Source organism: Leptonychotes weddellii, chromosome 2 (assembly GCF_054177405.1).
Source record: "Leptonychotes weddellii isolate Sample4059 chromosome 2, ASM5417740v2, whole genome shotgun sequence".
Lineage (NCBI taxonomy): Eukaryota > Metazoa > Chordata > Mammalia > Carnivora > Phocidae > Leptonychotes > Leptonychotes weddellii.
In genome coordinates, this window is record NC_138370.1 from 18362700 (window position 1) to 18375158 (window position 12459).

The 12459-nt window shown below is 38.3% G+C and overlaps 1 long non-coding RNA gene across 2 annotated transcripts in view; it reads right to left on the bottom strand.

Annotated features, from left to right (window-relative positions):
• Positions 1–8156: 8156 nt before the first annotated feature.
• LOC145717773 (uncharacterized) overlaps positions 8157–12459 on the bottom strand; it is a 14881-nt gene continuing 10578 nt past the window's right edge. The window contains exons 3-4 of one of the 2 annotated variants that reach the window (XR_014141185.1): positions 10262–12087; positions 8157–10145 (exon numbers count right to left, since the gene is read on the bottom strand). This is a non-coding gene — a long non-coding RNA (uncharacterized LOC145717773). Of the gene's footprint in view, positions 12088–12459 lie in introns of both variants that reach the window. The other variant, XR_014141182.1, reaches the window with a different exon arrangement.

The window sequence follows — 12459 nt, forward strand, 5'->3', positions numbered from 1 at the left end:
CGCCTGGGTGGCTCAGTTGGTTAAGCGACTGCTTTCGGCTCAGGTCATGATCCTGGAGTCCCTGGATCGAGTCCCGCATCGGGCTCCCTGCTCGGCAGGGAGCCTGCTTCTCCCTCTGACCCTCCCCCCTCTCATGTGCTCTCTCTCTCTCATTCTCTCTGTCTCAAATAAATAAATAAAATCTTAAAAAAAAAAAAAAGTTTGTTCTTTAAACAATAAGAGAAGGAGATACACATTTTGAAAAAGAGACTTGAAAAAAATACCAGTATATGAGCCCCAAGTCCAGTCATACCTCCAGGACATTTTTTGGATTCCTAGAAAATCCTACCTGGATTCATATGTCATCCCACAGGCCACACCAACCCTGCAGAGCCCCAGTGTGTGGCCCCTCCCACATAAGCTAAGATGACCAGGAAGCACCTGCCCTTCTAAACTAAGGTAGATAAAGGTGAGTTAATTTTAAAAAGTGGATGCTTTCCACTCTTCCAATATCCCTGCCTTTTTAAACAATTCAGGCAAGAACTCAGTTAATTAAAATGAGAAAGTAGTCCCCATTCTTCTAATTTTCCTTGAGGTTCAAGAACTCCATAATTAGCAACTGCTATGTGAGAAGACTGAGGGTAACTGCTTCTTCACCCATCACCTCCTCCCTGTTTTACTAGGAGACAGTCATTCTCTCCTCCTCCCACCTTCCAGTAATCTCCATCCAGACCCTAGCAGATCCAGGCTATTTGTTCTAAGCATTCCTGGCCCAAGATAAAAATCTCCAGGCCTTCCAACTCACCCTCGGTGCTTTATTATTTTTGTTAAAGATTTATTTAGTTATTTTAGAGAAGGGAGGGAGGGCCACAGGGAGAGGGGAAAGTCTTAAGCAGACTCTGCACCGAGCGCAGAGCCTGATCTCATGGCCCTGAGATCACGACCTAGGCAGAAACCAATTGGGTACTTAACCAACTGAGCCACCCAGGAGCCCCTCACCATCCGTGCTTTAAAGGGCTAGCTATGTGGTTAACTACAAAAAAGCCATGGTTTCCCTTCCTTGTACTTGTGCCTGTTGGTAGTGCTCACCCATGCTGCTTGAGCTCTCTTTAGTGATTTGCTTTGGAAATGCAACATTAGCAAATGTGACACAAAGGGAGGCTCAGAAAGCCTGTATCTTGGGGCTTTCCTCTGGTGCCCCGAGCCACCACAGCACTGAGCCCAAGTTAGTCTGCTGGGGACACAGTCCAGTCATCTCTGTCACCCCAGCTCATAACCAGGTGCACCCCAGATGCAGGGGGGCCTTGGTGCCTGCAGTCACATGTGTGAGCCCAGCCAATTCCAGCAGAAAAACCAGTCAACTAAGCCAGCCTAAGTTGCCAACTCACAGAATCATAAAAGAAAGACATGGTTATTTCTTAAGCTTCTAAGTTTGGTGTGGTTTTTACACAGTGACATCTCGCTGATAAACATCACTGTTATTCCAGCTGGCAAATGGGGCCCTAGAACCAGCAGGAAGACCTTAAAACCATTTCTTACAAAATGGGACAGAGATGCTCCAGTAGGATCCGGGCACAGATTTGGAGGCAGTGTAGAAGGAATGTTGCCTGCATCACGCTGCCACCATGGTGCATGCTTTGCCAGTGGGATGGTTGGTTAGGGTCCCTAGAGACTGCTGTATATTATTAGGCAGAGGAGAGAGAATTAGCATGGGCATTGCCTATGGCAAAGAGCAGAGCAAGGCACAATGGGAACAGGAAATAGATGCGAAAAGTAGGGCTCAGACAGAGGCATTGAAAGACCCAGAAGGCATACCAGGGAAAGAAGGTGTGAGAAAACATTGTAGACAAATCTCTAAGGCCAGCATTTGTCTAGATTTTCTCTTTCAGTATCGGTCTCCAAGTGAATAAATTTACTTATGATGTTAAAAGATTTATACCTTTGAATTCTTAGGTGCTTCAGAAGGGGAATGGAAAAACATTATTTTTTCAGGAAGTTTGTACAGTCTCAGATGATATAGACTTGTACTTACTAAAACAAATTCTAACACTAATTTTTTTCAACCTGAAGACCCTGCTTGCTCAGCACTTCAAAGATGTCAGGGCCAATATCTCTGCTGTTCATTGCCTCATGGTCGTGGTGTGGCTGCCACAGCTTCAGCCATCACTTCTACCATTGCTTCTGCATTCAAAGCTGAGAGAAGGGAACAGTCTTTCTAAGTGAGTACATTTAGTAAACTGAGGTTATTTGGGAACATTTAAAGGAAAGCAAAAGCTTTCCCAGACCTGGCACTCTCCAACTTTCTCTTACATTTATTGGCCAAAATTAGGCCATATTGCCAGTCCTAGCTACAGGGAAGGCTGGGAAAGTGGAGAACCTGAATGTCATGATTCTCAGAGCCCCATCAGAAAAAAGCAGTGCCTAGAGTGGAAAGTTGATAAGATGTATTTTATCCATTATGTCTATCATATAACATCATATACTCATATACGTATTATATGCATATTTATCTTAAGGTAGGATGTCTCAAAAAATCAAGATCTGCATGATGACTAACTTTGGTCCATTTTCTTGCAGTATTCAAGTTAGAATAGCTCTGTGAAATACACATGGCCCTCTTGATGTGGGGTGGGCAAACTTTCTTTAAGGGTTCTATAGTAAATATTTTAGGATTTACAGCCACACTGTGTATCACAACTACTAACTCTGTTGTTACACTGTGAAATCTCGTTTCTTCATGAATGGTTGTTGAACTATTTGAAATTCCCTTTTAGCATCAATGGAGAAGATCGGATCATTTATTCTTTTTAGATCCCATTAATATGATGAATCCTATAATAGATTTCCTATATTTCAAACATCTTTAGATTTCCTCTGCTGCTCCCACAATTATATGCATCTCCTATAATTCTCCAATCTCTCCCACAATTCTTGGTATTATAATTGTCATCTCCCTCACAAAAAAATCATGTTATATTCATGTCATATTTTTGTGCACTGTTGAATTCTGTTTGCTAACAATCTATTTGAGATTTTTGTATCAACCACAAGTGAAATAGGTCTGTTTTCCTTTTATGTGCAATCTTTATCAGTTTTAGGAATGAGCTTTAACATGATAGAAAAGGACTAATCTGAGAGATGATTATAAAATGTTACAAAGCATAAGGTCCTTTTTTCCCCTTTTGCTTGATGAGATGATATCCTCTATGAGCTAAAAGGGAGAGATACATGCCCTTTCCCATGGTTACCAACAAGGCATTATGCCAACAATAAAATCATCTACAGTTTTGCAGGCCAGAACAACCTATCTCTCTCGGGTCCCAGATGGGCCACCCAAAGTAATGCTAGTAAGAGAGCACTTTTGTGTGTGTCTCTCACAAAACAAATGTAATGTGATGTCAAAGGCTAGAATGGATTTATGCACATTTCCATTCTAACGTGAAAATATATCCAACATCTCAAGCTCAGTTTTCAGTACCCAGTGTTTGATATTGGCCTTGGTCTTCAGATATGCTGTGATCATTGGATCATGTGCCTTTCTTGGGATGGGGGAATGGGAAAGAAATACTCCCAGGTGTTAATGTGAAAGAGAATAAAATCAAGATGTTGGGATTGAGGAATTAGAGCCATGTTGCAAATGCACCTAAACTAGCTCCTTTTTCTTAAATTATTATGCCCGCTCAATTGTGACTGCTTTCTCATAGGCATATTACTGTGCACCAATGCACTTAGGATAATTACTAATGAAATGCAAAGCATGTTAAAACTCAGTATACTTTGATCATGCAGGTTTTCATCTTAAATAACTTAGAAATATTAGCTCCACGTATTTTACAAATAAAACTTGTTCCTTTTCTCATGCTGAGCTTTTTTCATGAAATTCCTAGTTTAAAAGCTAAGTTTACAGTAATTGACTCATTATATTTTTTACCACAGAGACAGAACACAACTTTATTGTTTGTATATAGCTCTTTTTCAGTTGTGCCTAAAGATAATTGTTGTCTGTAAGACTATCTTATAATCAGCAATGTTCAGTAAGTGTTTAATTTCAATTTGTTCAAATTGTTTATGTGGTAATAAAATCAATAAGGTGCTTTGATTGAACAAATATAAGGACATAGATATAAATGAAGATAGACTTATACAGATGCCTCCTGCCCTCCAGGATGGACTTATGTTACTGGCCAAAATGTATGTAGCAAGGATATCCCAGGGCCAGCAACTTTTTATCAAAAGAACTTTCAAGTCTGATGCACCTGGGTGGCTCAGTGGGTTAAGTGTTTGCCCTCAGCTCAGGTCATGATCTCAGGGGTCCTGGGTTCAAGCCCCCCTTCTGGCTCCCTGCTCAGCAGGGAGTCTGTTTCTCCTTCTCCCTCTGACAACCACCACCACCCCCGCACCTGGCTCGTGTGCTCTCTCTCAAATAAATAAGTAAAATATTTTTAAAATAAAAAAAAATAAAATAAATTTAAGAATTAAAAAAAACCTTTCATATAAGAGCTGACACAAAATAGTATCTTAAAGACTACAAAACCTCTGGCTCTTCACAGAAGCTCAACCAGGGAAAGAATATGGCACCAGGGCATATAGACTATCAGTTAATGTTACTTTTTGTATTAGAAAACAAAAGGAAAAAAGGGATCTGTTTAATTTCATGAAACTAAACTACAGTAATTTTTTTTTAAGATTTTTTTAATTTATTTATTTGAGAGAGAGAGAATGAGAGACAGAGAGCATGAGAGGGAGGAGGGTCAGAGGGAGAAGCAGACTCCCCGCCGAGCAGGGAGCCCGATGCGGGACTCGATCCCGGGACTCCAGGATCATGACCTGAGCCGAAGGCAGTCGCTTAACCAACTGAGCCACCCAGGCGCCCAGAACTACAGTAATTTTTAAACAAGTTTTAGGTGACTTTCTAGGGAGTGTTTACTTCTAACATTAACAGAAGTTTTAAACAGGGCATTGTTTGTATAGAAGGACATTTTAAAATATATATATAATAATATTGTATTTTTCTCTCATTAAGATAAAAGACGTTTTTAAAGTAATGAAAACCATGTTGCTATAGATTAATAGCTACTTTCCTCTCTTAATTCTAAGGGTACTTGACTCCATCCCAGAAACCCAAATTAGGGGGCGCATCCTAAGACTTGTTGTCACCCAGAAGGGACTTGCAGACATGAGTGTCCCAGTCCCTCCAGCCCTTTTGCCCCCATTACTTCCGTGGCAGCTATTCTTTCACTTTAATTAGACTTTAAATTTCTTGACCCTTCTATTTTCATTCTATTATTTCTCTTTTATCTTCACTTCCTTCCCAAATCATGTGATCCATCACTTCAACTACACCCTTCTCAGGGTCCTTATTTCCCTGGTTTTCTGCTCACTTCATAAAACCTGGCCCAGAGAAACATTCCAACCCAAGAGCAACCTGATCTGCCTTCTGTGCATTCCATCTGGTCTTTCTGCACAGCTGGAAAATGGTGCAATCACAAAGATCTGGCATCCTTGGAGCCAACAGGGAAGCTTCAGTCAGGCTTTCCTCACTGCGTATCAATCCTTCATTTCCCTACTCAGCTCCCTTTACCAAGTGGCTGTTTCAAAACCTCTCTCCTCTTCTCAGGCACCCTACCCCTATCATCACCTCCCCTTTCCTCCCCTTACCATGAAGTTACTCCCATCCACAACAGTCTTTCTCTCCTTCTCTCTGCTGGGAATGGAAGAAACAGTCTAATTCCTGCTGCTGTGTTCTGGATCCCATCCTTTCCCCACCTCCTCAGAGAATTCTTCCATTCAGTTATACCTCATGATCCAATTATATTTCATTTCATTGCTCGACTCCTTAAAATTCTTTATTTTGCTTCTGTAAATCTACACTTTTGGAGTTTTCTTCTTAATATCCTGGGTCATTCCTTTTCAATCTGATTTTTGATGATTCTTCCTCCATAGGTGCTTTAAAAATGTGTGGGGGGTGTGTGTGTGTGTGTGTGCGTGTGTGTGTGTGTGCTAGAGTTCTGCATCTTGCCATCAAGGATTCTGTCCCCTGCATTCCACTGCTATGTTTATAGTTGGCATTGACATGATATTGACTTTCTTATTTCCGTGTCTTCAACTCAAATTTCCCCTTAATTATAAAGCAATATATTCAATATTTACTGAATATTTGTCATTATATTGATAGCTCAGTTGCCAACACTGAGGTCAGTTTTCCACTCACCCCCAAAAATGCTGTTACTTCTGTGGCTCCCTCTTAAAGAAGGATACCAGCATCCACCCCAGTTACCCCAGCTAGAAACCCTGGAGTTATCTTTGATGTCTCCCTCCTTCTCTCACTATATTTAATTTATCACCATAGCCTGTTGATATCTTCTAGAAATGTCTTGATTTTGTCCATTTTGTATTATACCCACTGCCCTTCTTTGGCGTAGATTTTAATCTTTTTTCATGTGTAGTATAAGAATTTTCTAACTGGTCCCCTGCCTTCAGCCATGCCTCCTATTAGTCTGATTATTTCTAAAATTTAAACAGATTTAAAACTGTTCAGTGATTCTCCACTGCTATTGGAAAAACATCCAAGTTTTCTAGAATGTAAGGAATTCTATCTAAGCAATCTGTAGTTACCAAATGAGCCATCGATTTCTCTTTCTTTCTTTGCCTTCAAGTCATGGACATGCTACTTCCTCTGCCTGTCAGAAACTAAAACAAATTGGCCTAATCATCTGCCCTCGTTTAGGATTTCATTCAGATGTCACCTCTTTGGAGAATATTTTTCTGATCTCCCCAAAGTTAAGCTGTACGTCCCTTCTATTACACCACATGCTACCATAGTATCTTAAAAGGGGAATATTGCCTTTAATATGCAATATGCAATTTCTCCAAGTTCCCATATGCCAGAATATCCCACAAATATCTCTGCCTCAGTTTTCCCCTCCTCTAGTCAAAGAAGGTGAGACATCTTTCCTTCCTTCAGTTTAAAGCTAATTCTTCACCTTACACTCTGGATTCCATCCTCTCATGCTTCTTGCCACTCAGATCCACCAATGTTCCTTTACCTCATAAATTCACACCGAGGGAGAAATACCAGAACTTGTGCTCTGCTGGCTCCTTCTCTCAAGGATGTGCTCTCTTAAAGTCTCTTCCTTCCTTAAACCCTCCCCTTTTACCTTGCTCATGAATTACACATCTCCTTTTCTTCCTGTCTTGCAAGAGTAGATAATATTCTTTGCATCATTTCCTCACCTGATTTTACTCCTCAAGCCACTATTGGAACTCTGTAGGTTTGTTTTCCAGTTTCACCAGAAACTTCCTAGTGGCCAAATGCAATGTACCTCATTCATCCCTTTTCTGCTCTGTCTACTGTATTTGACACTTGGTCAGTCTTAATATTTTTCATATTCTTTCCTCCTTCAGAATATGTAACACCCTAATATCTTGATTTTTTTCCCCTACGTCTCAGCTCATTCTTTCATGGCTTCATTTTCAGGCTTCTCTTCCAACTGACCTTTAAGAGTCAGTGTTCCAGATTGTCCCATTATTGACCCTCTTCTCGGTCCCTTCTCTCTCACAATGTGATCTCATCCAAGCCACTTCCCGCTTGTGGCTTCCATAGCCTACACCTTTTTCCTGAATTCCAAAACATATATCCATTTTCTTTCTTGAAGTCATAGACTTTGGATGACCCCCAACATCATCAATTCAACTTCTGTACTACTGAATTCATTATTATCCCTTGTCACTCCACAACCGATCTTCCTACATTTTCTGTTTCAGTGAGTTTGACATGCTCAGACACAGAAACCTGACATTGATTTTGGCTTGTGCTTCCCTTTCATGATCTTTTCACTTTCCTCCCAAATCAAATCCACTTTTCCAACTTTCTCAATATTCTTCAAATGTCCCTCTGTGTTCTCATTGCCACCACTTTGCCCAGGCCCTCTTGATTTTTGAGAAATATTGCAATATATGAAGACCTTCACTCCTGCTTCCAGCTTCATTATTTCTTTTTTTTTTTTTCAATTTTCAAAATGAAAACAAAAATCTCTTTTATTAATGAGTGTACTTACAAATGAAACTAGTCACAAAGAGTCCCTCATACTTTCATGTACTCACAAAATTATCTTAGTGATTAGTGATTAGCCATTAGTGAAAGCTTGGTTCTGCTACTTCTTGAAGAAGTACCAGCTTCATTATTTCTAATCAATGCTTCACTCTTCTGTTGTGGCAGTTTTTCTAGACCATCAATCGAATGAGGTCATATTCTTTCAGTGCACTACAACGTGTTAAGGATAAAAGCCAGCATGCAAGGCCATTTATGATAAAGTCTGACTACGCACGTCTCAGAATTCACGTTCCTCCACACTTCCCCATCCTCACTCTTCAACATAGCTCCCTGCCTCCCCCAAAATTCAGTGTCACATCACACCAAACTTCTTACTGGCCCCTGAGGAGATCATGTTGTTCTTTGTTCACATATTTTGCTTATGCAGTTTCCTCTGGTTGGTCTGTCCTTCCACCTTTTTTATCTGCCAAAGTAGAGCTTCAGCTCCATATTTACCTTTTCCAAGTCACTTCACTGACTCCTGCAAGATGTGTTAGGGGACATTCCATGTTATTTTATAGTACTCGTGCACATTTCTGACATAAAATTTATAATATATTTTATAGTAATTTCCTATTCCCCAATAGACTAGAAATTTCTTGAAATCAGAGGCTTTGCTTTTCAATTCAGTATTCACATCACATGCAATGTTAGGCACATAATAGGTACTCATAAATGCTTATTGAATGAAAGCAGACTTGTTCAAACCAGCAAATCTATTTAACTATCCATGCTGTGTAGAATATGGGAAAGGAACAAAGATACTAATGTTGTATTTAAATCATTTTTCCCTTTTCTATGGAGAAATCCAAGAATAATATAAGAAAAGTGCCACTAGTATTTCTGTGGTCATTTATATTTTCAGTAATCTTGCACAGGCCATTTAGAGTTTAAAATGTAACCTTGCTATGATCAATAGGGGTTTTAGAGGGAACAGGCCTAAAAACACATAGCATAAAAGATATAGCATTATCTTAATCCTATTTCTTTCTCATTTCTTATGGACACATTGATTCATTCATTATTTATTCATTATTGAGCACTCACTGTGTGCCAGACATCCTGGTAAACACCGGGGTCGCTAAGATGAGTAAGACTTGGCCTCTGACATAAAGAAGCTCGTAGTAGTGGAGAATGCACTTTCCAACTAAGTATTTTTTTTAACTATGAATTAATAGAAACATATTCTCATTTTTATGAAAGTGCAGAGGAGGGAACAGTCAATGGGATGAGCAAGACCAAGCAGCAATTAATTGTTCAGGATGTTGCCATGTGGGAAATGATATTTGAGTACCGGAATGAGGTTGCCCGAAACATCACTCCATTTACTTTCCCCAAACCACATCCCTTCATCTCTCCTACTTACTGTTACACACCCATAAGCATCTCTTATCCACACCTTGTCTCTAATTCACTCTTGTAATCATGTTTATATACCTGAAATTTTGTTAATTTTGTGTTTCCTTAATTAGATCTTAAAACATCCTAAATACAGGATCATATTTTCATAATCCTAATACTAAATTATGTCCCTGTGGGTGCTTAATATATACTTATTAATGCATTGGCTTAATGTTCCTAGCATCATTAAACTGGAGGAATCAGTTTCTATGTTTGATAATTTTCACTTTTTTATTAATTTATGGAATGGTAAATTACATTGTTTCAAATATTCTCTAATTCATTTTCTTTTTTGATACACAATTACTCACTATAAATTATTTATCTCTTCCTCATAATTTCAGTCATTTAAGGTTACAGCATATAAATAGTATCACCAAACATAGCTTCCTAATTTGTTTCACATGTCAAGGTAGTAGGAAATTGCATAAAGTTTTCTTAAACCCCAACAGAACGTCTATATAGAAGAGACTGTTCTGTTAGAAAGCCCCTTATTTTGCTATTCCCCATAGTTCAGTAGGGATGTTGAATAAGCCAAAAGAGGATACTGTATAGCAGAATACTATCTAGAAACTGGGTAATTAGATCAGAAAGACCCTGTCCAGACTCTTCTACTTGCTTCCACAGGAGCTTGAGAAAGTTATACAAATTTTCAGAGTCTCAGTTTTCTCATCTGTAAAGTAAGATAAATATGAGAATCAATAAACTAATGAGAGTACAGTATTTAGCAAAGTTTTTGGGCAGACACATATAAATGGCTCAGTTGCTACTATTATTGGTGTTACTTACGAGCTAAGACTTTAATACGGCATGGAAATTGTTGTGAAGGAAAATATGAGATTAAAGAGGTTGAATATCTAGCAGAATATATACTGCTTGCTTCATCATAAAATAACACCTTCACAATCATAGCAAGATTATTTTAACTCTGCAGAAGAAATAGAAAAATTTTGTTGCAAAATTGGTTGTAAAACTTTACAGAAGAAACCACTGTTACCTAGACCAAGTGAAACTGTTCTGAAATGTTTTGTTCATTTTGCCAATTTCTCTTCTAATGAAAGTGCAGTCCAATATATACATTTGTATATATATATGTTATATATCACATTAAAGTCAGTAGAACTTCAGGGAATAGATAGTCAAATTGCCACACCATTACTTCTGAAGGAATAACTCCAGTTACAAAATAAGAATTATTTTGACAAACTAAGTAATATGACAGATTACAAAAAATAGATTTAGGGGCACCTGGGTGGCTCAGTAAGTTAAGCATCTGCCTTTAGCTCAGGTCATGATTCCAGAGTCCCAGGATGGAGACCCGCATCAGGCTCCCTGCTGAGCAGGGATCTGCTTCTTCCTCTCTCTGTGTGTGCTGTCTCTCTCAATTAAATAAATAAAATATTTTAAAAATAGATTTAAAGAGGAAACTTTGCAAAAATAATTTTTCTATATGAAGTCAAACTATCAAGTCACAAGTCACACAACAACCTGTAATTGAATCTTCTACCCCACTTTGACAGCATACCATTTGACACAAATCAGACTGAAAAACAAAACAAAAAAAGGCACATGTCAACAGAGCAGCTCAATAATTTTAAAATGTTTATGGTAATAATACCTTTATGGATTCTATCATTTTATTAGCAAGAGGGAAATAGAAAAAATCAATTTTAATTTCTTTTAAAAATCACTTTTTGTATCAGAATAAATCCCAGTTCCATGGCTATCTGTTTGGAGAGCTCATTAGAAATGAAATGGGAAAAAAAAAGAAAGAAAGAAAGAAAGAAAGAAAGAGAAAAAAAGACAGAAAGAAAGAAAGAAAGAAAGAAAAAGAGAAATGAGATGTGGATTTGCAGCCTCAGGCAAAGTGATTCGGGTTCATTTTCATCTTTCTGGGGTTAAAATACGAATATATAGAGTTTCTCTTGTATGTTTTCTCTAGGGAAATTACCTTTTAAGTTCTTAAAGACCATAGTTTCTTTTCATATTTTAAACTTTAAAAAATATTTTTATAACCTTACTTAAAGTTTGCCTGACTAATTCACAGGGTCTTTAGGGATCTCTCATATCTAGATTATTCCATACCTCGACTGAGTGTACCTTCTTCTTACAGGTCATTCAAACTTTTATATAACAAAGTTTTATTTTTCTGTTAGGATCAAAATGTTCTCAGAAGCTGACAAATTTTTTCATATGCTTTTAAGAAAAAAAATATAATTATGTAAATTTCCATTTTTTGTAAGCTATTTTAACTACATATTAGCTAATCTTTAAATTAGTTAATGTGGGAGAAAAGGTAAGCATTTAACTTCAATAAGGAGAACTTCAATTAAATTTTCACTTTTCAGAGAGAGTACATTTAACTCCATGAGTATTTGAATTATTCTTGTCAAGGGTTAATGACATTCTCTGTTCTTAAGTTTTCACTAAAGAATTCCCAAATATTTCATCCCCAAAGTCCAAAATTATATTTACTAATAGTAATTAGTGATGATTGGGGTTCTAGCTTACATTTAGTGAGTATAAAAGTACAGTTCTTCTCCAGAGACAGTACATCTTCAAATCAGTATTTATTAGGTATTTCTTCAGCATTTCTGTGAAAGAGAACTTGAGGCCTTGTGGAGGACATAGGTAGAGGAGAAGGAGGAGAAGGAGGATTAATGATAACCACACTCATCCTCTCTAGAATCCCAATCACTAGGATTTTTGTCCTCAGACTTGAATACATAATTTAGCAAAACAAAGAGAATTAACCAGGCTCACTCCTTAAAGTTTAGCAAGCATCTAATTTTTTTTTAAAGATTTTTATTTATTTATTTGACAGAGAGAGAGAGAGAGCACAAGCAGGGGAGTGGCAGGCAGAGGCAGAGGGAGAAGCAGGCTCCCCGCAGAGCAGGGGAAGCCCAATGTGGGACTCGATCCCAGGACCCTGGGATCATGACCTGAGCTGAAGGCAGTCGCTTTACCAACTGAGCCACCCAGGCGCC